The following is a 23,289-nucleotide window of genomic DNA, read 5'->3' on the forward strand; positions in this document are numbered from 1 at the left end:
TCTTCTTACGTTGATTGGATAAATAACCAGAAGAAGACGTAACAGTGATGGCTGGTCTCCTGAAGCTGACGGTGTCAGTCCCAACTTCACCTCACCCCGTAGATGCCGTTCGGGGGATGAGGAGCTCACTGGGGATAAAGGATGGAACGTTTGATATCACAATCTTCTATGCAGTGTCCTTGACAGGGTCCACCAGCAGGAAGATTCTGCCCACCACAAGCCCCTTGTTGAGAGCCAGAAACACCAGCTAATCAGGCCTCACAGAGAACACTGCCCTCCAGGGATTTTAGAGGCAGCAACAAGGCTAAGAGCCTGACAATTCCAGCCATGGTCTTTGCCCCTATATCCTGGTTGGGAAGAGTTAGCTCCTTACCTGTGTTGTTCACTATCAAATTATAGGAGGTATAATAGGGATGTCACATAATAGTGCATGTCCCTGCCAGGACCCAGCACTGGCAAAAATGCAGTCACCATATTATTGGGAGCTACAGTCACTCCAAATCTCAGGTCTGATTTTATAGTGGTCTTTAATAATTATTGGGAGGAAATTTAAAAAGAAAGACAACACTTCTTGACCTAATGGAAATGGGAGATGGGCCCTCTACCCTTTTTAAATCAAAAAAGCAGCTCACTTCAAAAGAAGAGTGGTTTGGGTCAGGGTGGTTTGCTACAAAAGTAGAGTATGGTGGGTGGGTGGTGGGGAGTGCACTTTAAGATGGCTGATGTTCTAGATAATCTATTTGTTAAGAAGGAGATGTCTTCACCCTGATAGGTGACACTTACTTGGCTCAGTACCTCACAGGAGCTTGTTTGGGAAAGAAACCTCACCCAGGCAGCTCTAACTATCCAGGATCAAGCAATGGGAATGTTTATGATAGCGTGTTTTTAATTTCACCATTCCTGCCTTCATTATTCTGTCTTTTTTCTTCCTTCTTCTAATTACTGCGATTGATATTCCCCAAAGAAAATGCATCAACCATCAACACTAACCTCTTGTTCTTCCTCCTCCTTTGTTGATGCAACCACACACCTACAATTGATATCTAGAATCGAAATATTCAGTCAATCTTACATGTGGATGTTCTTTCCCTTCCTTCTCCTTCCTCCAAACTTCTTCTCTGTTCTCCTCATCTAGTTCCATTCTTACCTATCCAGTCGTAACCAGAAGATCACTTGCAATGGCTTCTCTTCCCATTCTTCCCAGCTGTCATCATACCCTGACTTTAACCCAAACTTAATTCAGCCACCAACTCGAAACCTTTGGTGACTGCCCCCCCGCCCCCTTCCTATGTCTCATCTACATGCTGCCCCAAGCCAACATCATCCAAAAACACAATTTTAGATTCCACATGTATACTGACCCCAGTTCTACCTCACCACCAGCTCTCTCAATTACCTCTGATTTGTCACACTTCTTGTTTGACATCCTTTATTGGATGAGCAGAAATTTCCTCCAACCATGTAATGAGAAAACTGAAGCCATTTTCTTTGGGCTCTACTACAAACGCTGTTCCCTAACCACTGACTCCATTCCTCTCCCTGATCACTGTTTGAGGCTGAACCAGACCATTGTTTTGACCCTGAGACCAGCTTCTGACCACTTTAGTCCTCTATCACCAAGACTTCCACCTCTGTAACATCACCCAACCCCTGCTGTATGTTTAAAAAGTTTGTTCTAATAAATTCAGACTTGATTTAATTTAGCTGCTTGCAGCCTAATTACTGGATCCCAAATTAACCCTTTAAACTGTTTTTTAAAGATATAACCATCAGGCAAGATGAAGACACTGAATTAGCAAATAATACCCAAGTTTGTTTAATAAAGGATAAAACAAAACATCAATACACTTAGCAATTAACTGAAAGAACAAAGGAACAAAATGGTATACTTGTCAATAATAATACAGATTTCAAAGAAGTGGAGTCCAGAAGAAGTGGAAAACAACCTCAAATCTTCTCGCCGAAAGGAATTCTGCCTCTGTCTTGGAAGGAAACTGTAATATCCCAGGGTCCAGCCAACAGGAATTCTGGCTCTGTCCCTCAGCCCAGTGCTACACCAACCGTTCTCATGCAACAGGAATTCTACCTTTGCCTCTGAGAAAACACAATACAGGGCAATACACAATACACAAACAAGATAGTTCCCGAAGCTCTCTTTTATATCTAATTCTGCTATCACCCACCTTGATCTAAAGTTGTTAATAGCCAATTGGTCAATAATATTGTAAGGGTTAATTTAATTGATTCTAGTCTTATAAACATAAAACAATGGATTATTTCAAGATGTATTTTTTATCTTAAACGAAACAGATTTCTTAACCATTAGGCCCAGTACGAAACTAGTCAAGGACATTGTGTTCTAATAAGGGCCTCTACTGGATATTGTAGATTTCTTTCTCACAAATGCTGTCACAGTATGTTTAAGTCTCAGACTTCGATTCTAACATAGAAATGTTAGTGTAAAAATACAGAAATAGATATAATCCAACTTCTATTAACTATTTCATTATTAATTACTTATCCTTCAATTACAGAGTAATTGAGGTACTTTTGATCACAGAATTGTTACGGTGCAGAAAGAAGCCATTTGGCCCATCACATCTGCACCAGCTCTCTAAATGAGCAAATCACCTAGTGCCATTCCTCTGCCTTCTCCCTGTAACCCTGCATATTCTTCCTTTTCAGATAATAGTCTAATTCTCTTTTGAATACTTCAGTTGAACCTGCCTCCACCACACTCTCAGGCAGAGCATTCCAAACCCTAACCACTTGCTGCATAAAGAAGTTTCTCCATATATCACTTTTGCTTCTTTGACCAATTACTTTAAATCTGTGTCTTCTGGTTCTTAACCCTTTCATGAATGGGAACAGTTTCTCCCTACCTACTCTGTCCAGACTCCTCATGATTTTGAATACCTCTATCAAATCTCCTTTTTCTTTAAGGGAAACGGTCAAACTTCTCCAATCTATATTCATAACTGAAGTTCCTCATACCTGGAACCATTCTCTAGAAAGGATATGAAGACATTGGAGAGGGTGCAGAAAAGATTCCAGAGTGTGGTGCCCAAATCTGGGTACGATACTCCAGCTGAGGCCGAACTAGTGACTTTACAAATTCAACATAACCTATATAAAAACAAAAAAACTGCGGATGCTGGAAATCCAAAACAAAAACAAAAACAGAATTACCTGGAAAAACTCAGCAGGTCTGGCAGCATCGGCGGAGAAGAAAAGAGTTGACGTTTCGAGTCCTCATGACCATTCGACAGAACAAGTTCTGTCGAAGGGTCATGAGGACTCGAAACGTCAACTCAACATAACCTCCTTGCTTTTGTACTCTATGCCTTTATTAATAAAGCCCAGGATACTATATGTTTTATTAATTGCTCTCTCAACCTGTCCTGCCACCTTCAATGATTTATGCACATGTACAATCAGATCCCTCTACTCCTGTACCCCCTTTAGAACTGGATCCTTTACTTTTTATTGTCTCTCCATGTTCTTCCTACCAAAATGAATCTCTTTACACTTCTCGATATTGAACTTCATCTGCCACCTGTCCACCTATTCCACCAACTTGTCCTTTTGAAGTTCTACACTATCCTCTTAACAGTTCACAATGCATTCAAGTTTTGTATGATCTGCAAACTTTGAAATTGTACCCTGCACACCAAAGTCTAGGTCATTAATATATATCAGGAAAAGCAAGAGTCCAAACACTGACCCCTGGGGAACTCCACTGCAAACCTTCCTCCAGCACAAAAAAAATCCATTAACCATTATTCTCTGTTTCCTGTCACTCAGCCGAATCTGTTTCCGTGTTGCTACTGTCCCTTTTATTTCAATAATTATAACATTGCTCACAAGTTTGTGGTGCAGCATTATATTATATTAAGAGTCCTGTATAGGGTTTCTCCAATCTGCAGGGGCCATGCAGTATATGGCCATCTTCATGGGAATTGTAGCCGAGACACTGCTACAGGCTCAGATGACTGCTGTGCAGCCTCTGGGTATGAACCTTTGTTATAGATCTGAGAAATTGGTGGACAGGATAGATTAGGGGTTCAAAGATGTCACTGATCTTCTTTTCTGCTCTCCTGCAAACATGTAGGACAGATGTCCAGCTGTCCAGGAGAGAGAGGATGGAGAAATGGTGAGGGACAGGATGTCTGCACAGCTAATTTATTTCTTTGTGTTGGCTCTCAGCTGTTCAATGGCCATCTGCTCAATGGAAGCACAGCAGCTTTTCACCTCTCAAGCTGCAGCCCTTGGGGAAAAACTTTGCAGAATCTTCATAAGTGTCATCAAACAAAATGTGACACTGAACCACATAAGGAGATATTAGGACAGGTGGGTTTAAAGAGTGTCCTAAAAGAGGTGGGAGGGGTGGAGAGATTTTGAGAAGGAATTCCAGAGATTAGGACTCAGAAAGCTGAAGGCAACTGTGGTGTAGCATTATATTAAATGTCTTTTGGAAGTCCATGTACACTACATCAACAGTATTGCCTTCATCAACCCTCTCTGTTACCTCTTCAAAAAACTCCAGCAAGTTAGTTAAACACGATTTCCCTTAAGAAATCCATGCTGGCTTTCCTTAATTAACCCACATTTGTCTATGTGACTATTAATTCTGTCCTGAATGATGGTTTTGAGAAGTTACCCCACTACCAAAGTTGAACTGATTGGCCTGTAGTTGCTGAGCTTATCTTTACGCCCTTTTTTGAACAAGAGTGTAACGTTTGCAATCTTCCAGTCCTCTGGGACCACCGAGGAGTCTAAGGTAGACAGAAAAATTAGGGCTAGGGCCTCTGCAATTTCCACACTCAGTTCCCTCGGTATCCTTGGATGCATCTCATCAGATCCTGGTGTCCTATCAACTTTAAGTATAGATAACCCATCTAATACCTCCTCCTTTTCAATTTTAAACCCATCTAATGTCTCAATTACCTTTTCTTTTACCATGGCCTGGTAATAATCATCTGTTGCCATTCAGTTGCTACTTTATAATACAGGTGGTTAGTGTACAGTACCAAAATGTTGCATACTTTGTCAGCAGATGTTCAAACCACAAAATGGCTTCTTTTAGATCATGTGTTAGTACAAAGTGGTGACTTAAGTTTATAGCCTACTGCAGAATACACGTGTTGTAAACTTTTAAAAATTGTCAATATTAGGCAAACTAAATCCTACTAAAATAAAATCTAAAATCTAGGCCAGCTTACACTACTCACCTCATCTCTGGTGATACCCTCACCAATGCTATATTTGGGACAATTTAAAATTCTCATCTTTGTATTCAATTCCTTTATGTCCTCACCCTTCCCTATTTCTGTTACCTCCTCCAGCTCTACAATTCTCCAAGATATCTGGGCTCTTCCAAGTCTAACTCTTGCACATCCCTGATTTTAATTGCTCCACCATTGGTGGCCTTGCCTTCAGCTTTCTGAGTCCTAAGCTCTGGAATTCCTTCTCAAAATCTCTCCACCCCTCCCAGCTCCTTTAGGACACTCTTTAAACCCACCAGTCCTAATATTTCCTTATGCGGTTCAGTGTCACATTTTGTTTGATGACACTTATGAAGATTCTGCAAAGTTTTTCCCCAAGGGCTGCAGCTTGAGAGGTGAAAAGCTGCTGCACTTCCATTGAGCAGATGGCCATTGAACAGCTGAGAGCCAACACAAAGAAATAAATTAGCTGTGCAGACATCCTGTCCCTCACATTTCTCCATCCTCTCTTCTGGATAGCTGGACATCTGTCCTACATGTTTGCAGGAGAGCAGAAAAGAAGATCAGTGACATCTTTGAACCCCTAATCTATCCTGTCCACCAATTTCTCAGATCTATAACAAAGGTTCACACTCAGAGGCTGCACAGCAGTCATCTGAGCCTGTGACAGTGTCTCAGTTACAATTTCCATGAAGATGGCCATATACTGCATGGCCCCTGCAGATTGGAGAAACCCTATACAGGGCTTCTCCATCCTCTCTGCCGTTGTGGACAGTTTGCCTGGCAGGACTGCCAACATCTCACACAGTTACTCCAGTGTGTCCCTTATTCTCCTTATCGTCACTGGCCCTCTCAGGTTCTGCATCTCTGTTCTGTTGGGGAGAGGGTAGCACGCTCCCACATAGATTCTCCTGAGCTGACCCTGCCAAAACAGTCTGCTCATGCTCACTTGTGCTGTGAGAATCACTGGTGTAATCTCGTCTACCCGACTGAGATATCCAATCAATGTGCTGGGAACTGCGCTGGTGCATAGGTCAAACATATCCTGTGATGGTGCAACCTCACATGGTGGAGCAATGACGAGGAGTCATTGTCCTTTCCTGGTGATGACTGTTGGCTTTGGATGACGGTGCTAGAGGATGGAAGAAAGGGATAAGTTTTAGTCATGATACTTTGAAAATATTAATATGTTTGTGAGTCACATGGTTAGAATTGTTAGTGTGTTGAAGTCAGCTGACAGAGAAGTTGTTTTTTAGGAGATGCAAGTCTCAAAGTTTAACGTAGTAACTCTGTTCTGCCGGACTGCCAACCTCACCATTACCAATTCTCAAGGTGCTTAGAGTGCTGCTGATATCAACTCCCTGGTTCTCCATTCAGTTCACTTCAACTATGTCTTGTGGCCCTCCACCAGTCCTGGCTCTTTCCCTGGAATTCTGTGCTGTCCCTCTTTCTGCAAAGGGAGTATGACAGAGCTATGTGTGACTCTGAGGAATGTGTGAATCCTACAGATGTAGTGTATATGGTGAAGATGAGAATCAGATGCAAAAGGTGTGGTAATGGCATGTCTTTGAAGGATGTTTTAACTCTGATACTAACCCAATCTCACCCTAAAGCTGATACTAACCCCAGCCCTACCATAACTCTGACCTGACCCTGATACTAACCCAGAGCTACCCAACCCTACTACTAACTAACCCCACCCTAACCCTGATATGAACCCAACATCACCTTAACCCAGCCACCATCCTAACCCTAACCATGACTCTAATTCAACTGCTATCCTAACTCTAACTACAACCCTATCATGACCCTGACTCAGCAGCATCCTAAACATGACTCTTACCCAAATGACCAATGTTCCCTCGAAGCTGTGCTTTCTATGCAAATAGCCCTTTTAAGTTGCCATGCAAAAGAATTTAAGGGACCAGCACACTAAAAAAGTATGAGACTAATCCTTCAACCTAAAATAATTCAACCATGATCATTATCTTGCTCTTAAGCATGCCTGTGTTTTCAAATATACATACCCTCTTTTAAGAATCTAACATATACCTTGGACACCAACTCTCAATACTAAAGCCATCTGCAACATGCAAATAAATTGCACCCCCAGATTAAGCAATCCTAATACAGGAAATCACAGTTTGATGTGAACTGAACCCCACTATTATAACCCCAGACAGGGATAAATAATGGCAAGTAAGACTGAATAAAAAATAATAGAAAGCATCAGCCTAACAATACTGGCAAGCATCAATGAAACAAAAAAAACTCAAGATATAAGAATACAAAAACAAGAGAGAACAATTATCTGACTGCGCACATACACTCCCTAATTATGCTGTCACCTAAACCCTGACCCAACCCAATTGCAATAGTAATCCTAACCCTATACCAGCTGTCACTGTGAATCTAATCCTAATCAACTCACTTCTCTAACCCTAGCCCTAACATTAACCCAGCAGCCACCCCAAGTTGACCCTAAACCAGCCTAACTATTGCCTTAATCCAGCTGTCACCATAGCCCTGATTTTAATCAAATCCTAACCCAGCCACCAACCTGACCCTGACCCTAATCCAGTTGTTGCCACCACCCCGACTCTAACTCAACCATAACTCTGCCGATACCTTGGCCCTAACTTTAAGCCAGCTGCCATCCTGAACCTAACCTGAATGAAACCCTCACCTTAATCCTAACCCTAACTCTAACCCAGCTGCCAGTCTAATTTCTGCACCACAGTTTGACAGCTGCTGGCCTGGGCGAGTGGTTCCGAGTCACAACCTTTGCCTCCACTTCAAGCGCAGGATTTCAAATTCAGTCAGAACTTGCAGTCCACCAATAAACCACTTCCACTTGGCAGTGCGACCAGTGGTGACTTACTAAACTGTTGCCAGTAATCCTGCTTGGGAACCGACTTTAATAGTGGGAATTTATTCACTTTCCACAAGGCTCAGGCTTCAGGCATCATTGCAACTCTGCATATGACACTGTCAGTTAAAATGGACAGTGGAAAAACTAGCATCCACCTACAGGAGTAAAGGAAAAGGAATCGTAACCTCCCCTCAGAGCACAAGTGCCTGGTGCTTTAGACACATGTAGATTCCAGACATGTGTACACTCCAGGCATGTGCACGCTCCAGACACATGCAAAATATTCAGGACTCATACACATCATGTACCATCTAACCATTTGTGGAATACTCCGGGACCATTGCACTTGGTCCAATTCCACCAACATCCAATGTAAAAACGCACGTGCAATTATGGTAGCCAACTGTCCTTGGGCTATTTGTGAAAGTTTAATCAAATGTGGAACCTTTTCAATCCTGTCTTGTGTGGTCATTTACATAAGCTACTGATAGCAAAGTGTTTTCCAGTGGTTACAACTTGAGAGCGAAAGGCTGCTGAACTTGCATTAAGCACTTTTCAGATAGCCATGGTGGATGACCTCGAGCAACTTGCACATTAGTGTGAGCCAGATTAGTCTGTGCCAGCTGGCGGTGTGACATTGATAAAGGAAGTGGTAGTGGGGGGAGCAGGCATGCTGCCATCCTGAGAGAAGACAGCATGTGCCTCTCCCATGGGGCCTAGGCCACTCTCTCAGGGCTACATCTTAGCACTCTTTGGGCTCTGCGAAAGAACAGGGTGCTGGAGTGAGGTGCCCCTCTTAGTGCTGTCCTCTGAAACCAAGGTGAAGTAATTTGAGCTTCCAAGGCAGCTCTGAGAGCTATCAGGAGAGGTTCCATTGATGGAATCATGAAGTAAATAAAAGGATGGACTTGGTAAAGGACAGAATTTGATTAAAAGTATGAACAACAAGGGAATGCAACACAGAACTGCTAACATAGTCGTAATCAGAGTGCATCCAATGTGCCTTGCTTACTGTGCAGGATACTTGAAGAGACAAGCATGTGTTAGCAAGACTGGCTAGAATCTTGGTAAGCTTTTTTTTAATTCATTCACAGGATGTGGGCCTCACTTCCTAGGCTAGCACTTATTGCCCATCCCTAGTTGCCCTTGAGAAGGTGGTGGTGCCTTCTTGAACCGCTGCAGTCCATGTGGTGTAGGTACACCCACAGTGCTGTTAGGAAGGAAGTTCCAGGATTTTGATCCAGTGACAGTGAAGGAGTGGCAATATATTTCCAAGTCAGAATGGTGAGTGGCTTGGAGGGAAACTTCCAGGTGGTGCTGTTCCCATCTATCTGCTGCCCTTGTTTTTCTAGGTGGAAGTGGTCGTGGGTTTGGAAGGTGCTGTCTAAAGAGCCTTGGTGAATTTCTGCAGTGCACTGTGCGTCAGTGGTGGAGGGAGCGAATGTGTGTGGATGTGATGCCAGTCAAGCGGGCTGCTTTGTCCTGGATGGTGTCAAGCTTCTTGAGTGTTGTGGGAGCTGCACTCATCCAGGCAAGTGGAGAGTATTCCATCAGATTCCTGTCTTGTGCCTTGCAGATGGTAGGCAAGCTTTGGAGAGTCAGGAGGTGAGCTACTGATCACAGGATTCCTAGCCTCTGACATGCTCTTGTAGCCACAGTATTTATATGGCTAGTCCAGTACAGTTTCTGGTCAATGGTAACCCCCGGGTGTTGATAGTGGGGGATTCATTGATGGCAATGCCATTGAACATCAAGGGGCGATGGTTAGATTCTCTCTTGTTGGAGATGGTCATTGCCTGGCACTTGTGAGGCACGAATATTATTTGCCTCTTGTCAGCCCAAGCCTGAATATTGCCCATGTCTTGCTGCATTTGGACATGGACTGTTTCAGTATCTGAGGAGTCGTGAATGGTGCTGAACATTGTGCAATCATCAGTGAACATCCCCACTTCTGACCCTTATGATGGAAGGAAGGTCATTGATGAAACAGTTGAAGATGGTTGGGCCAAGAACACTACCCTGAGGAACTCCTGCAGTGATGTCCTGGAGCTAAGATGATTGACCCACAATAACCACAACCATCTTCCTTTGTGCTAGGTATGACAGCATCTTCCTCCTGATTCCCATTGACTCTAGTTTTGCTAGGGCTCCTTGATACCACACTGATGTCAAGGGCAGTCACTCTCATCTCACTCTCAAGCTACAAGGCTACTTTTCCAACAACACTGGCAGTTGCAGAGATAAGAAATGAGACCTAAAGAACTATTAGGATTGAAAGCAAATCCAAGTGTGGTACTATGTCCAGTAGCTGAACCAAAAAAAAAATTATATAAAACAATGCATTGTTATACAATGATTTTCAGGAGATCCAGAAGATGGTGCAGGAGAGGGACCTTCTGGTCACCCAAGACAAAGGACCTGATTTCTTCCTCTCCTTCCCAGAACCATGATAGGGTCCCCCTTGTCCTCACTTATCACCCCACCAACCCTCTGCATTCAAAGTATCTACCTCCGCCATTTCCTCCAACTCCAGTATGATGCCACCATCAAAAGCATCTTCCCTTCAACCCCCCTGTTGGCATTCCATAGGAACCATTCCCTCTAGGACACCCTCGTCCACTCCTCCATCACCCCCTACATCTCAACCCCCTCCCACGGCACCTTCCCATGCAACTGCAGAAGGTGCAACAGCTGCCCCTTTACTTCCCCTCTCCTCACTGTGCAAGGGCCCAAACACTCCTTTCAAGTGAAGCAGCACTTCACTTGCACTTCCCTCAATTTAGTCTACTGCATTTGCTGCTCCCAATGTGGTCTCCTCTACATTGGAGAGACCAAACGCAGACTGGGTGACCGCTTTACAGAACACCTTCGGCATGACCCAGACCTCCCTGTCACTTGCCATTTCAACACACTACCCAGCTCTCATGCCCACATGTCCATCCTTGGCCGGCTGCAATGTTCCAGTGAAACTCAACACAAACTAGAGGAACAACACTTCATCTTCCGATTAGGCACTTTACAGCCTTCCGGACTTAACATTGAGTTCAACAACTTCAGATCATGAACTCTCTCCTCCATCCCCACCGCCTTTCCATTCCCTTTTATTCCAATAATTTATAATTTTTTTTCATATATTTTTCTTTTCCCACCTATTTCTATTATTTTTATATTTATTTCCATCCATTGTTTTATCTCCACCTTTTAGCCCATTTCGATCCCTTCCCCCTACCCCACCCCCAGTGAGGCTATCTGTCACTTGGTCGTCCTGCTTTCTACCCTTAATGTTACCATTAGCACATTCCTTAAGCTAATATCACCACTGTCAACACCCCTTTGTCCTTTTGTCTATGACATCTTTGGCAATCTCTTCTTTGCATCCATCTATCACTGGCCCTCTATCCAGCTCTACCTGCCTCCTCAAACAGCTTATATTTCACCTCATTTCTATATTTCTTTAGCTCTGATGAAGAGTCATACGGACTCGAAACATTAACTGTATTCCTCTCCGCAGATGCTGTCAGACCTGCTGAGTTTTTCCAGCTATTTTTGTTTTTGGACCCGATTACTCCTCCTTTCTTGAATTGTGCTCACCAGGAAAAGACTGCATGAGAAACTACTTCTTTCTTTCTGGTAAAAGTGCCATGCCTGACCGTTAAGTAAAATTCTTTAGACTTAGTAAAGTACACATTCTTGACAGATTCTGGCCTTTCATACCCTGAACTGGTGAATTTTACACAAGAGTGTGATTAACTAATGATGCATCTTCAGGAAGGCTGAACTCTTCTTCCACTGGTAGAGATGCCTGAAATAAAAGAGAGGAATGAGAGTTAGGTTTTAGTGTGATGGGAGAGTAGGGAGGAGGAGGTGGCAAGTGAGCATGTGCTGTGAAATAGAATTAATTAGGGTGAAGTCCCTGTGAAGCATCTCCTCCAGTATTGCCAGTTGTCATGACTCTGCCCCTGCCCATGATAGCCCAATGGGGAAAAGGATGTGGAGGCAGGTTTCGATTTCTCCTCTGGTCACATCCTAAGGAGTTACTCAAGCTGATTTTCTTGTAGTTACCATTGTAACAAAGGGTTGTTAGTCCAGCAACAATAACTCTGATTACAATTCATGGCCAACTTGTTTCTATAATAAGTTTTCATACAGAGACAGATAAAAGTTCTGCATTATCTTAATAAATGACATGCAAGTAATACAAATCAGATGCTGAAAATCTGAAATAAAAACAGAAAATGCTGCAAGTACTCAGCTGATCAGGCAACATCTGTGGAGAAAGAAAGTTAACGGGAGAGATTTTATTGAGCTCACAAGTGATATTTAATTTTGAAAAGCATCCATGCCACCTTTGTGCTCTCAAGTCTTAAGTTAATGGCAAAGGAGTTGGGCAGGAAAACTTTTGGCTGTGAAGAAGAGCCTCCCTGTTTGACCAGGAGGCTTTTTTATAGCCCACTTGTAGCTGTGTATTGTCAGCTGATGGTGGATTTCACCACTAAAAAGCTTTCCCCATCTCATGATCGCAGGTGTCTCCCATGCATGCAGCTGGCACTTTAAATTTTAATTGTAATCATGTGGGAAAAAGGAAAAAGCAAGATAGTGGAAGCGGAATACATTTTGGGTTTTACCATCAGGGTGGCACACTGTTGACAAAATCCCCCTTATATTTCAGGTTGATGACCTATTATCAGAGTTCTTAAAACTATAGGCTATGGGCCCCAGTAACATCCATCCGGCTGTTGCACTGAAGACTTGTGCTCCAGAACTAGTCACACTCCTAGTCAAGCTGTTCCAATACAGTTACAACACTAGCTATAAAATTGTCCACGTATAACATTTCCTCGGAAAGCAGGACAAATCCAATCCAGCCAATTACCACCCCAGCAGTCTACTCTCAAACAGCAGCAAAATGATGGAAGGTGTCATTGACAGTACTATTAAGCGGCACTTACTGAAAAACCTGCTCACCAATGCTCAGTTTGGGATCTGTCATGAAGGAATAAAAAAAATTTTTCAAAAGTCATTTTGTAACTCTATGAAGCAATTTTTGTCAAAGAACTACTTTCAGTGATCATGCACTGCCCTCAATATTCATGTGGTCCTGAAGACCACGGTCTCCTGTTTAAAGAAAAATAGGGAATCTATTGTGTTTCTGTTTGAGAGTCCAAGAAGTTAATTTGTCAAATCATGATTTCTTTCTGCCCACACATAATGTCAACGATAGCAGATTTCTTCATTATTACTGTCATAACAATGGTTTGTTATTTTGCCGACAATAACTCCGCTCATGATACACACCTAAGTGGTTTTTAACGAGTTTTTATGCATCAACCATTAACATTTATTATATTAAATGACATGCAAATAATGCAAGTAGGGTCTGTCAATCTCACATGCACATTCTGATCCCAAAAGAACAACACAGCCTGGTTCCTAAGCCTGGAGCAACCAGCTCTGGCTCTTTATGGCTGCATGGCACCTGAACACCTTGAGAATGCTCTGGTTTTAAAATAGGTCTTATACATACTAAAATACAACCTACATAAAATATGATACATAGTTACATGTTTTGCTGAGGTTATCTTTTTAGGTGATTGGCCCCTTTTAATCCTTTCAGCCTTTGAATCTATTCTACAAGCTTTGTTTATTATATCATATGGCTTCTTGATAACTAGTTTCTTAGCAGGGTATGAACCTTTCCTTGACCTGGATGTTTATCATCCTTTGTCCTTGCATTTACAAACTGTCTTTTGTTCCTACATAGAGTCAAGGTTAATATTTTCCGTTTCCTACACATTGACTCTAATGCTAACAATGCTAAGGAAAAGGATGTTGGAATACTTTGATCATTTAAATCACTCTAACAAGTTGTATGTGTCCTTCTCCAGCAATAAATAAGGGAACATGTCAATAAGAGTCCTGTGAGGTATTTAAAGAACATGTCTATCATGTGAGAATAGCTGTATGCAATGTATCAGATGTGACGTGTGGGGAAGTGAGGTTTGCAATGGTGGTTACCATGAATAGGGTGAGAAGGTGGTGCACTGTAGTAATTGCAGGTGAATGAAGGGAAGCAAGGGTATTGTGAATCATGAGGCTGGAGGTAGTTGAGGTGTGAGCAGAGAGTGAGAGAGCAGGATTCTTACCTTAACAACTCTAGTGAGACCATTGAATTTCTTTTGCAGCATTTGAGGCATATCCTTGGATCTAAGCTCCTGGAATTCACCTCCTCAGTGACGTATTGTCATCGGCAACAGAGCGGTATCCTAGGAGGCCTTCAGGACCTCTCACCTTCAGACAACAGCTTGCACCAGGTTGTCCAAGGCTGCATAGGAGCACTTTGGTGTACTTGCAGCAGCCATTTCTGCATTTCCATCCTTCTGTGGCCAGAGTGCATCTCCTTTTTGAGATATGTCAGATGCCTAAACATCACAATCACCTGATATCCTGCCTCCCAAACAGGCATCAGCCAATGAATAGTGCAAGTAACAATGGCTACACAGCTGAATCATGGCAATGAGCAGGCAACAGGAATTTTGCATGCTGCCTGGGACAATATTTAAGGGCTGAGATTGAGCATTTAGGCCGCTGTATCCTTATGTATGACTTAGCACGTGTTGTATGGACAGTGTTGCTGGCTCTTCACAATGAGGTGCTGTCAATCCCTGCTTGCCGCTTTGGGGTGATCTAGTTGAGGTCCTTAAAATGATAAACAGATGGATTCAGTGCCTAGAAGCTATTTCCTCTGGCTAGGGTCTGCAGATCAAGAGGCACTATCTAAAATCATTCAAAATTAAAATGAGGGCGCACTTTGGTACACAAGGGGTAATGGTAATCTGGAACTGTGGATGCTAGGATGATTTACATTTTCAAGACTGAGATCAAATGTTTGTTAGGTAAGGGATTGTGAATATGGAGAAATCACGGGTAGTTTAAGATAAGTTTCATTTCAGCCATGATCCAATTAAATGGCAGAAGAGGCCCAAGGGGCTGAAAGGCCTATACCTGTCCATATGTTGCCTGAGCTAAAAGCCTCCTCTTTAATATTCTGTTGGCCCTTGTATCCCTTTCTGCCTTTGTCAGTGTACATGAGGCTAAGAAGTCAAGTTACTGTTGCACTGCAGCTGATACACCACAGGACTCTTTGATCCCGGACTCAGGCAGTACACCAGGGATAATGTTGCTCAAGTACAAGATGTATCTCAAGGACATATACTGAAACACGTCATTGGAACCTTAGATAAGCCATTTGTGATGACACATTTGGAACATTGTTTCCAATTCTGGCCACTGTAATTTCTAATAATGCAATGACAACAGCTGAGAAGTCCAAGAATGACTCCAATGTTTAGGGTTCTCAGTTATCATGGACAGGAACACAAGAAATGAACTAATTCTAATTGAAAAATAAAGACTTGTATGGAACAGAGATCCAGGCAAATTACTTGAGTAACTCCTTTGAAACAATCTAGTAAAGTTTGAGTAAAGTGGTGATGCATTCAAGGAAACATGGATGTTCTTGGGCTGCCAAGGAGTTGCAAAGTATAACCAACAGATAGGGTGACCAAGAATAATCACCAGTGGGTGTTTCTTTTTGTAAATAGTAGAAGTCAGAACTGATAAAAACTGCACTCAAATGGACAGAGACAGGGACAGGAAGAGACTCTCAGTAGAATGGAACACTCTTGACTCATCTCAGCCTAGGACTGGATGTTCCCATGCAACAACTTAACAGCAGGATACCAAATGAAGGGAGTTTACCACCACAAGAAAACATATTTTGCGTTTGATACCTCCTATTAGTCCAGCTGATGCATCAAACCATTTCACAACTGTAGGACAAAATGTGAGGATGTAGCAATCTGAAGAGATTGTGACCAGTTAAAACTGGAGGCAGTGCTCAGTGGGAGCTATCGATGAGAGCTTGGCAGTCTCAGGTCAACTGTATTGAAGAGGGTTCAACATCACTGAGGGGCACAGAGGAATTGCAAAGTAAGTTTTCTAGCTATGTTTTAAAATTTGTAGATAACCACGGTCCAGGCTCTTCCCTCTCATTACACTGCTTTCACCTCGGAGCTCATGATTTACTCTCTTATTAGCCTCAATATGTTCTATCTGTACAGATGATGAACTCTGGTGAGTTCCGATGAAATGTCATTGACCTGAAATGATAACTGTTTTTCTCCCCACTTATGCTGTCTGACCTGCTGAGTGTTTTTCCATTTTTTACTTCTTATTTCAGATTTCCAGCATCTGCAGTATTTTGCTTTTGATACCACCATTTGCAACAAAAGCTCTTCTGCTCCAGCCTCCAATTTTCAATGATACAAACTGATAGTAAAGTTAAAAAATTTAAGATGAAGATTGTAACTATTGTTTAACTTAACTGAAATGATTTAAGGTGTAGTTAAATTGTGCATACTAATCTGAGACCAGTCAGTCTTGACATGGACACTGGTCACATGGCCTGAAGTGCTCAGTCTTGGAGTGTATACTAGTTAAATGGAAGCAGTACTGACACTCAGGATTCCTAAATTTGCCAACAATTTCATAGGCGGTTCTGCACCAGGGGATATAATCATAGTATGAACAGCATTTTCATGAAGCAGAGAGACTTATGCAATGATAATTTTTTAATACCAAGCCTTTCTCCCCAACATTTAAGTTAAACCTTAAAGGTGGAAAAAAACAATTTGCATAAACAATTAAACACCGCATTAAATTTTATTTACTGAGAAGAGAGTATGTAAGGAGAGCAGAAAATTTGCTGCTCTCCTATAATAAGAGTAGTAATCAGGAGACATGCAGCAACCTACAGCAAGATCTGATCTTGATACCCCCACCGACTCACCTCTCACCCTCCCCACTCACCCTCTCCCACTCCATTTTCACCCTCTCACCCACCCCACCAGCTCTCTCATAGATACATTTGAAGTGGATAGGAAGATGAAATGCAGTTTTTATGAACTGTAAGTACCATTTGATTCCCCCGGTATTATATCAGGCTTTGCTGCAATTGAAACATTAGAAGCTAGTTTCTGAGTTGTCATAGAATCATAGAATGATTAAAGCATAGAATGCGGCCACTCAGCCTCACATATGTGCCGGCTATCTGTGAGAGCTACTCAGCTAGTTCTACTCCCCTGCCTTTTCACTGTAGACCTACTTTTTTTCTCTTTAGGTAAATATACAATTCACCTTTGAAAGCCACAATGGAATCTGCCTGCACCACATTCTCAGCCAGTGCATTCCAGATTGTAACCACTCGCTGCGTGAACAAGATTTTCCTCAGGTTACCTGTGGTTCTTTTTACCAATCACCTTAAATCGATGTCCTCTGGTTCTTGACCTTTCCACAAATGGAAACAGTTTCTCTCTGGAAAGAATTTTACTGGCCGGCATGAGGCAGGATCACGCCAGAGGGTGCAATAAAATTGCGGGGGATTTGTGCCGGATTGGTTCCCCGACTATGTCCCATGTCCGCAATTTTAGCAATAGCAGGACCGGCTTTGGACAGGTCCTGCCACAAAAAGGCAGGAAGCAAATTTAAATATTCAAATGCCCTATTGAGGGCCATTTTACCAGGCTGTCGACAAAAGCGACCTCCTCACTGAATGGAGACTGCCCGCTGAATGCAGGCAGCCTTCCAGTGGCAGCCAGGAGGAAGTTTTTTTATTTAATGAGGAGGTGACGGGCAGGCAAGGCAACCCCACAACCCCAGAGATTACCTCAGAGGGGTTTCCCCTCCATCAATATAATTTTTATGTTCATTTTTGATTCCTCTTCAGCCTACCTTCTTGACCTATATCAATCAGATTGGCTGGCAGCTCTCTGAGACGGGACTTCCTCCTGAGTGAGAGGGTGGAACTCTCATCTCCAGTCAATTGACAATTCACGGAGCACTAAATGGCTGGGGGGTTGCCGACATCAGCAGGGAAGCATTCCCTGCCGACTTTTTTGGTGGTGGGGTGGGAAACCCTGCCATCTGAAAAATCCCGTGCTCCATCTGTCCAGACCTCTCATGACTTTGAACACCTTTATTAACGTCCTCTTCTCTAAAGAGAACAGCCCCAGTTTTGCCAGTTAAAACTAATAACTGAAGTATCTCATTGCTAGAAACATTTGCATAAATGTTTTCTTCACCCTCTCTAATGCCTTCGCATCCTTCTTAAAGTGTGGTGTCCAGGACTGGACACAGTGTTCCAGATGAGGCTGAACCAATGGTTTATAAAGGATCACCATAACTTCCTTGTTTTTGTACACCATGCCTCTATTTATAACACCCAACATCCTGTAAGCCTTATTAACTGTTTTCTCAACATTTCCTGCCATCTTCAATGATTTGTGCACATATACCCCCCCAGTCCCTCCCCTCCAGCACCCCATTTAGAATTATATCCTTTGTTTTATATTACCTTTCCTTGTCCTTCCTACCAAAATGTATATCTTCACATTTCTCTGCATTAATTTGGTCTGCCACATGTCTGCCCATTCCAGCAGCCTATCTATAGCTATCTTCCTCACAGATCATGGTTCCAAAATTTGTGTTATATGTAACTTTTGAAATAGTACCCAGGCACACCCAAGTTTAGGTCCTTAATATAGATCAAAAAGAGCAGTAGTCATAGTCCCAACCTCTGGGGAACCCCATTTTGTACCTTCCTCCAGTCCGAAAAACATCCATTCCATCATAACTCCGTTTCCTGTCACTTAGCCAACTGTGCATCCATACTGCTACTGTCCCTTTTATTCCATGCGCTTCAACTTTGCTGACAAGCCCAATTGTGTGGCACTTCAAATGCCTTTTGGAAGTCCACTGTATCACCACATCAACTGCATTACATTCATCAACTTTCTCTGTTACCTCATCAAAAAACTCAGTCAAACCAGTTAAACACAATTTGCCCTTAAACAATATCTGCAATCTTTGCTTCATTAACCCACATTTGTCCAGGTGACTGTTAATTTTGTCCCAGATTATCATTTCTATAAAATTTGCCACTACTGAGGTTAAACCGATTGGTCTGCAAATGCTGGATTTATCCTTACATCCTTTCTTGGACAGGGATGTAACATTGGCAATTCTCCAGTCCTCTGGGACCACCAGTGTATCTAAGGAGGAATGGATAAATCTCATCTGCTCCTGGTGATTTATCTAGTTTCAGTACAGCCAGCCTTTCTCATACCAACTCATTATCAATGCCCTTTTAATGTCTCAACTTCCCCTCCTTCACTATGACTTTGGCTGCATTTTCTTCCTTGGTAAAGACAAGTGCAAATTTAGCACCTCAGCCATATGCCCTCTATCATCCTGCGTAAATTTTGTTTTTGGTCCCTAATTGGCCCTACTCCTGCTTTTTCTACCCTTTTATTATTTATATGTCAATGGAAGACTTTGAGATTCCCTTTTACGATGCTTTCCAGTTTCTTCTCATACTCTCTCTTTGCTGCTCTTATTTCCTTTTTTCACTTTCCCCCCTGAACTTTCTATATTTAGCTTGGTTCTCACTTTATATTATCAACCCAACATCTTATCCATTTCATCTTATTCTCTATCTCTTTCATCATCCAGGGAGCTCTGACTTTGTTTGTCCTACCTTTCCCAGTTGGGGGAATGTACCTCACCTATACTTGGACAATTTCTTCTTTTAAGGCTGCCCCTTGTTCAGTTACAGTTGTGCCTTGACCCCAATTTATCTAGGCCAGATGTGTTCTCACACCATTGAAATTGGTCCTCCCCCAATTAATTATTTTTACTTTGTCATGTTCACAGGAATCATACTGAAATAATATCAGTGTTTCAGGACCTTTAATATAGTTCAACTTTACTTACTCTTGTGTTGTATGTTACTTAAAATTTTCTCGGCAAACCTATCTTTTCCCATAAACTCATTATCAGCAGGGAGCTGTCCTGGATCAGTTCTCCAACCTCATCCCGTGTCTGGAATTTCAGCAATAGCAGAACCGGCTTTGGACATTTACCTCTAAATGTGGAGTTGTCGCTAGATTAAACAAGTTATATTTAGTATCATTGTCTCATAAAATAAACCTTTACACAGGTTCCCACAAGGCAAACCGGCCCCTGTCTTAAGAGGTGGAAACAAAAAATGATGGAAATACTTAGCAGGTCAAACAGCATCTGTGGAGAGAGAAAAAGAAGGTTTTTTTTCAGATCGATGACCTTTCATCAGACGCAAAAAGTTAGAAATGTAATAGGCTTCAAGCATGTGAAAAGGTAGGTGGGAAAAAGAACATAAGGCTGGAAGGCAGGAGGGATTGACTGACAAAAGAGTTGCTGGTGCAAGACCAAAGCGAGCGGTAATGGGACAAGTAAAGAAACAAGAGATGTGTCTAGAGGAGGTGTGAATGGCAGAATGGTGAACAGCTGCCATCCAAAGGCAAAAAAAGAAAAATAAGAGAGTAAAACCAAAATCTACAAAAAAAAGGGAAACAAAATGGGGGCAGAGGATATGGTCTGAAATTGTTGAACTATGTTGAGTCCCGAGGGCTGTTAAAAGTGCCTAATTGAAGAATGAGGTGCCATCCCTCGAGCTTGTGTTGAGCTTCATTGGAACACTGCAGAGGGACGAGACAGAGGGGTCAGCAATATAGCAAGATGGAGAAATTAAAAAGGCAGGCGTTTAGAAGCTCAGGGTCATGCTTGTGGACTGAATGCAGGTGTTCCATGAAGCGGTCATCCATTCTGCGTTTGGTCTCTCCAATGTAAAGCAGACTTCATTGTGAGCAGCGAATTCAGCATGCTAAATTGAAAGTAAATTGCTGTTTCACCTGGAAGAAATGTCTGAAGCCTTGAACAGTGAGTAGAGTGGAGGTAAAAAGTCAGATTTCGCATCTCCTGTGCTTGCATGGAAAGGTGTCTTGGGAAGGGGAGGGAATGATGGGGGTATTGAGGAGTGGGTTAGGATGTTGTGGAGGAAACAGTCTCTTCAGAATGCTGAGGAGAGGGGGCTATTTGTTTGGTGGTGCTCTGGAGGTAGCAGAAATGGTGGGGATTATCCATTGAGTTTGGACACTGGTGGGATGGAAGATGAGGACAAGGAGAACTGTTAGCGTCAGGTGAGAAGTGGTTGAATGGCTCCCCTCTCTTTCTGCCCCTCAGCTGACCACATTTTTTAAAGAATACGCTTGCCAATTCAGTGAGTGTTTAATGTTTAGGTACTGCAACTTTAAAAGACACACACAAACAGGTTTTCTTGGAAGTTTTAAAAAAGGGAATAACATTTATTGTCTGTAACACGATCTAAATAAAAGAATAAAAATGCTCTAACTCTCTCTCTTTCTCACATACACACGCACACACTCACTCATTCAATTGTATATGGAGCTTGCAGATTGATGACTTGGATGTTTTCAGAATGGGCTCGATGGTCTTTCCAGCTTCTGCGTCGAGATGACTTAAAGATGTTCACAGACAATTTCTGTCTTTTCTTCTGGAGTCAGCAGCTGCTGGATTGATATTTAACACACTGCCTGTAGTGTGTGGCTGGTCAAAAAACAGGCAGGGCACAAGCTTGCAGGATAGATGGAGAGAGAGAGAGAGAGAGAGATTGCAAGTTCTTCTCCCTGTTACCAACATAAATTTTATCTCATCAATAAATTTGGTAATGACACATTAACACAATATTCAAGAGTTTTCAAGGGGCACTCATGAGTTTACAGACATCCTGAACTGTTGCTACATCTTAAGACCAGATATTAAGACAGGGTACAACCTGTTACATTTCTAACTTTTCAAAGTTCTGATGAAAGGTCACAGACCTGAAACATTAACTCTGGGGAGAATTTTCTTCCCAAAGGTGGGGTTGTGCGGGGGCGGGCGCACAGCTGATCGGCGCTCCCGATTGGCTGGGGTACCACCATTTTACATGGGTGGGCTAATTAAGGCCCACCCAGCCTGATGCATGCCCGGAAGCGCTGAGTTCTCCCTGTACGGGTGGGGAGGATTGCCTGAGTCAGGGAGCGCGCTCTTTCGCGCACGTGCGTGAAAGAGCACAGAAATCTCCCTGAGGCACAGAGGTGCCTCAGAGAGATTACTTTCACTTATAAAATATTGATTAAAGGTAAAAAAAAATTTTCTGGAATGTCCCCTCATGTGAAACTGTCACATGAGCTGGGACATGTCCATTAATTTTATTACAATTTTTTCAAACACTTTAAAAACATTCATGAAACCTCATCCCGCCTGTGGATGAGGTTCCAGGAAAAACGTGAAGGCTGCCTGGGCTCTTCGCCTGCCCGCCAACCTTAAGATTAGACGGGCAGCTCAGCTAATTGCTTTACTGGCTTTTTAAATGGCCTTAATAGGCCTTTGACAGTTCGGCGGGCGTGCAGCTGGTTGGCTGCGCGCCTGCTGAACTGAAAATCTAATTGACAAGCGGTGACGTCGGGACGCATGCCCGACATAACCGCGCGTCACTTAATGCCTCGGCAAACGGGCACCGCTCCCGCTCGCCGAAGATTCTGCCCACTGTTTATCCACAGATGCTGCCTGACCTGCTGAATATTTTCAGCATTTTCTGTTTTTATTTCATATTTCCAGCATCTGCAGTATTTTGATTTTATTTTAGTGTTTAATTCACAGTCAATTCTCTTCCAGGAATGCCCATCTTAGTTCTGTTCTTCCCTCCAACAGGATTTCTGTTTGGTTCTTTTATCTTGTTCACCTTCACTGTTTTCTATTTCCCTTTTTGCGTTTGATCAGAAATCTACCAAAACTTACTTTTACAGTTCTATCCCCTTCCTCTGCAACCGTCTCCAGCTCCAACTTATTCCACATGGATTCCAATTGAAATTCCACCCTTCATGTTTTGGATCCACTCATGATTACAGATAGCTCCAAGACATTCAGCATTCCTTGAATCGCTCTCCCTGCCGCATCTGAAATCTGCACTCATGCACTGCCGCATGCATGCTCTCGACCTCTCCCTTCAGCAGCACTGATTCACTCTATCTCAAAACTGTCCTGGCTTTTAGTTTCAATTCTCCTCATGGTGTTTTAACAAAAGGACTTTTTTCCTTTCTTTCAGATGTTTATGGATCACAAGCTTTAACAACTCTTGTTTACCAATGCCTCTCAGATTCTTCATCCACTTCACTTCCCTCTGATCCCATTCCTTCTTTGAATCTTACCCTTTGCTGTGTATTCATGATACCCTCTGACACTCCGCTCTCTGAC

This window comes from Carcharodon carcharias, chromosome 20 (genome assembly GCF_017639515.1).
Source record: "Carcharodon carcharias isolate sCarCar2 chromosome 20, sCarCar2.pri, whole genome shotgun sequence".
Taxonomy (NCBI): domain Eukaryota; kingdom Metazoa; phylum Chordata; class Chondrichthyes; order Lamniformes; family Lamnidae; genus Carcharodon; species Carcharodon carcharias.